We start from the raw sequence: 5,897 nt of genomic DNA on the forward strand, positions 1-5,897 counted from the left end.
GGTCATGGCTGTACCTCTGAGTCTACCTGGGGTTCTAGCATTGCAGCCTTTTGTGAGGGCACGGTAGTACAATGGCAGAGCTTTGTAGAGGCTGTTGGGCTCCAGGGTAAGACGCACTCCAGCAGTAGCTCTGTTCTTAAAATGGTGCCATGCCATAGCAGTTTGAGTCCCGGTGGGGTGTGCGTGGGGGGAACCAAACATGAGTTCTTTCTCTGGAGTAATACACCTGCATGGATCCAGACAGCTCTCTATACTGATCTCAGGGCCTGCACAGACTGTAAGGCCCTTCTGTAGCTAGAATTGCAGCCATCCACATTGGAGATGGGGACTGATGGAGCTTTCACACTTACACTTTCCCTCCAGTGGGGAGTCTCTCTTAGTTCCAAGCCAATCTCAAATAGGTGCTTTACTTCCCTCTCTGTGATGCTATCCCAAATTTCTGTGTTTCAGAGGATTTTTGTCTCTCCCTTGCTGAACTTCAGTGGTCTCCCTTAGACATTCTATTTAAAGTGCAGTTATTTTTTAAAAAAATTGTAGAGATGGGGGTCTCGCCATAATGCCCAGGCTGGTCTTGAACTCCTGGAATCAAGTAATTATCCTGCCTCAGCCTCCCAGAGTGCTGGGATTACAAGCGTGAGCCACTGCACCTGGCCAGAAATACAATTATTTCTTTGTTGTGCTGGTTCTTCTTTGCATCTCTAGTTTGCCACCGTCTCTCAGATTAAGGTAGGCTTTTTAGTTGCACAAAGGTAAGCCAAATATACACTCCCCATTGGAAGAGAAACCCATGTTGCCACCTCTTTGTGTTGCAGTAAGATTAAATGAGATAACAGTACCTTGAATACAATATAAACTCAATAATTTTTCTTCCTTTTTATACTTTTGATATTTAAAAGGAAATTTAGGTGATTCAGTAAGATAAATGATCATTTCTGATTTGCCATTTGTGGAAATCCAAATTTTCGTTGAGTCTGGTTAAAGATAATTACATCTGTACCTGAATGAATTTTTAAATGGTGTTATTCATCTTGATGAGTCTTATATTTGTGTGACATAAAAAGATAAAAAATCTGCTGAAGAAAAAAGGCATCCATTGAACAAACTTGAACAATTTTAAAAAATACTCTTTGTTCCTTGGTATTAGGGAAATTCAATAAATAATTTTAAGCAAGTTAAGAACATGAAGAAAATAAACCTTCACATATGTGATCAAATGATTTTCAACAAGGGTACCAGAATACTCATTGGAGATAAGGACAGTTTTTTTCAACAAGTGGTGCTGGGAAAACTGGATATCCACATGCATAAGAATGAAATTGGACCCTTACCCTAAAACATAAAGAAAAAAACTCAAAATGGATTTAAAAGCTCAAGTAGGACAAACCCCTATAAAATTTAGGAAAAAACATAGGGGAAATCTTCATAATATTGTATTTGGTAATGGTTTATTGGAAATGATACCAAAAGCTGTACAGACAGCAAAGGCAAAAATGAACACATGGTACTGTATGAAATTTAAAAACTTCTGTGCGTCAAATAACACAATCAACAGAGTGAATAGGCAATCTATGAATTGTAAGAAAATAATTACAAGTAATATATCTGATAAGTAGTTAACATCCAAAAACATATAAAGAACTCTCACAACTTGAGACCGAAAATTAAGCTGGGAATGGTGGCTCATGCCCATTATCCAGCACTTTGGGAGGCCTGGGTGAGAGAACTGCTTGTGTTCAGGGATTTGAGAAAAGCCTGACCCACCTAGTGAGACCCCATCTCTAGAAAAAAAAATTTTTTAATAGCCAGGTGTATTAGTCCATTTTCACACTGCTATGAAGACATACCTGAGACTGGATTATTTATAAAGAAAAGAAGTTTAATTGACTCACAGTTTTGCATGGCTAAGGAGGCCTCAGGAAACTTACAATTATGGTAGAAGGCAAAACAGACACATTACATGGTGGCAGGTGAGAGAAGTGAGAGCCAAGCAAAGGGGTAAGTCCCTTGTAAAACCATCAGATCTCGTGAGAACTCACTCACTATCGCTAGAACAGTATGGAGGAAACTGCCCCCATGATTCAACTATCTCCAGCTGGTCCTGCCCTTGATACATGGAGATTATTAAAATTCAAGGTGAGATTTGGGTGGGGCCACAGAGCCAAACCATACCACTAGTTGTGGTGGCATGCACCTGTTGTCTCAGCTACTCAGGAGGCTGAAGTGGGAGGATCACTTGAACCTGGGAGGTTGAGGCTGCAGTGAGCCATGATCATGCCACTGCACTGCACCCTGAGTGGCAGAGTGAGAACCTGTTTGTTTGTATGTTTATTTGTTTGTTTTTAATAAAGAACAAAGAAAATCCAAATAGCACCATTAAAATGAGCAAAGGATTTAAATAGACATTTCTCCAAAGATGTTATACAAATTTCCCACAAGCATATAAAAAATTTTCAGCATCACTAATCATTAAAGAAATGTGAATTAAAACCACAATGAGTTATCACTTCATATCCATTATGATGGTTGGTATCAAAAGCCAAACAAAATAAAAAACCCCACAACTGTTGGCAAGTATATGGAGAAACTGGAACCCTTGCCCCACTGCTAGTGGAATATAAAATGTTGCAACCACTATGGAAAACATATACCTTCAAGAAATTAAAGGTAGAATTACCACGTAATCCAGCAATCCTACTTCTGGGTATATATCCAAAAGAATTAATAGCAAAATCTGGAAGAAATATTTGCACACTCATGTTCATAGCTGCATTCGTCAGAGTATCTGAATGGTGGAAGCAACCAGGCATTCATCTACAAATGAATAAATGACAAAATGTGATATATAAATATAACTGAATACTGATCGGCCAGAAAAAAGAAGGAAATTCTGACACATGCTACAATATGGATGAACTTTGAAGATATTATGCTAAGTGAGATAAGTCAATCACAAAAGGACAGTACTATATTATTCCAATCATATGAGGTATCTAGAGTGGCCAAATTCATACAAAGAAAAGGTAGAATACTGTTTGCCTGGGGCTAGAGAGTGGGGGAAAGAGGGAGCAATTGTTTAATGGGCAGAAAGTTTCAGTTTTGCAAGATGAAACATCTGGAGATCTATTGCACAGCAATGGAAATATACTTAACACTATTGAACTGTGTACTTAGAAATGGTTAAGATGGTAAATTTTATGTTATGTGTTTTTTTGCCACAGTTAAAAATAATAATAACTTTTAAATGGCCCCCAACTCTACTCTCTAAAAAAAATGAATATTTTTACACATATTTTGCCATGATATAGAACCATTTGGAGCTAGGACATTTCTCCTGAAATTGAATTCATAGGTAAAACAATTGGTCTTAAGTGGTTAGGAATTGGTCCAGTTTTCTGTATTGACATGCTTCCTGGTGCCTCTGTGAATGTGAATAGTTTCATTTATATTTCCCATCCCCTTTTCTCTGGTTTAACTGAGCTCACTGTCTTAGTACAAACAAGTTACTGACTACATCCACAGCAAAATAATTCTTAGCAATAAAAGAATTTCACAAAATTTAAAGATTTCATTTATTTGTGAAATTCTCCAAAGGGAGGGCAAGGTTTGAAGTAGGCTATCATTCTTTAATAAATTCAGTTCACCTGCATGCCACAGAATATAGGGTGTTCATTTTGACCTCTTGAGCATGCAAATAAAGGGATTCACTACATAATTCTGACTTCTTAGAAATAATTGGTAGAAATGCATTGTCCAAATCTTACCACCCTCAAGATCAAATCACCCTTTGTCTCTGATCTTTCTCCAGTAACTTCAGGTCCTAGTGTTCCCTTTTGTTTCTCTACCTAATAGAACTCATAAGTGAATGGTAAAATTGGTTGAATGCTATGGAGATCTTGAATAAAAGATCTTGATTGAAAGATCTTTGAGAGCAGTGACCATAGTTTATATCTCTTCTATGACTCTGGTGCTAGCACACTGTTTGTCATGTGATCATTCCGTTGTTCCTGCATTAACTATGACTAGTGCCCCCTTTAATCTTCAAATGTTACAGTTTACTCATGAGCTACGTTACATGAGAGGGATATTAGCCCGACTCTGTAGAGTGGGAACTGGGATCTGGGGATTGTTCCTTTCCAAAGACATTAGTCAGCTCTCCTAGTTCTCATATCCACCACGTGTCCGTGCTTTCAGCTTTACCTGGTGCCTTCATTCATGATCTTTCCAGAGTGCTGTGTTTCCAACCAGCTTGCTTCTTGTTGGCTTCCACACACCAATTCTCCACAGGCTGAGGATTCGTCTTTGCTTGACTGCCACTCAGTTACCACTTGTCCATCACTTTTCCATCTTCCCAAAGTTGGTAAGCGTGTTGACTTTTTTTTCCTTGTGTGTTTATGCCTTTGGTTTTTAAATTCATTCATTTATTTAAAACTATTAGGCCAGGTATGGTGGTTCACATCTGTAATTCCAGCACTTCGTGGGGCTGAGGCTGGTGGATCACTTGAGGTCAGGAGCTTGAGAGCAGCCTGGCCAACATGGTGAAACCCTGTCTCTACTAAAAATACAAAAATTAGCTGGACATGGTGGCACGCACCTGTAGTCCCAGCTAATCCAGAGGCTGAGGGAGGAGAATTGCTTGAACCCGGGAGGCGGAGGTTGCAGTGAACCAAGATCACACCACTGCACTCCAGCTTGGGTGGCAGAGCGAGACTCCGTCTCAAAACGAACAAACAACCAAACAAAAAAAAATTCATTTTCTGTCATATTAGTATGATTCAAGAGACAAATTTGTGTTTTTAATCTATCATGTTTAGCTGACCACCTCACTGTACCTTTATTGTCAAAGCAAAGTTTAATCCTGAGAATGTTCTATTCAGAGAAAAGTGGCATGGCTGTGGAGTTGGGAAATGAGGAGGGGCAAGAGATAAGATTTCAAGGGGATTCCTTTGCGCTGACAAGGATTTCACACTAAATTCAGAAAGCAATGCAGAACTTCTGAAGAAATTTAATTAGAAATCTAAGACACTTTTATATGGTTTGGTTTCTCTCATCTTTAAACTCCCATTGGATTTTTGGTCTCCAGCCCAGCACAATCCAAAAGAACTATCTGAAATGATACAAATGTTCTCTATCTACACTATCCAATATGGTAGCAACTAGCCTCAACATATGATTATTAAGAACTTGAAATGTGACTAGCAAAACCAAGGAACTGAATTTCAAATTTTATGCAATTTAATAACAAATTTAAATACACACATGTAATTAGCATCTCTTGAATTAGACACCACAGCTCTTGCTTTTGAGATTTGATTTCATAATTTCCTAATTATTTCATTTGTTTCCATTGTGTAACCCCAGAGTCTAAGACTCTAAAGATAGTGATCTGTTCTAATAATAACCTTGACTCACAGTTCAATAGCACATAGCAGGCTGGGCACAGTGGCTCACGCCTCTAATCCCAGCACTTTGGGAGGCCGAGGCGGGCAAATCACCTGAAGTCAGGAGTTCGAAACCAGCCTGGCCAACATGGTGAAACCCCGTCTCTACTAAGAATATATAAATTAGCTGGGCGTGGTGGTGTGTGCCTGCAATCCCAGCTACTCGGGAGGCTGAGGCATGAGAATCACTTGAACCCGGGAGGTGGAGGTCGCAGTGAGCCGAGATCACACCACTGTACTCCAGCCTGGGTGACAGAGGAAGACTCTGCCTCAATAAATAAATAAATAAATAAATAATCAAAAATAAAAAGAAATCAATAGCATGTAGCACAGAGCTATACATTGGACTTCTCCCTGATTATGATGCCCAGGGAAGAATTCTGAGCTGAGAGTCAGGAGTTCTAGTTTGGTCCTGCCACTAACAAGCTAGGTGACTTTGGGAAAATTTATTAATTTCTT

Source organism: Pan troglodytes, chromosome 1 (assembly GCF_028858775.2).
Source record: "Pan troglodytes isolate AG18354 chromosome 1, NHGRI_mPanTro3-v2.0_pri, whole genome shotgun sequence".
Lineage (NCBI taxonomy): Eukaryota > Metazoa > Chordata > Mammalia > Primates > Hominidae > Pan > Pan troglodytes.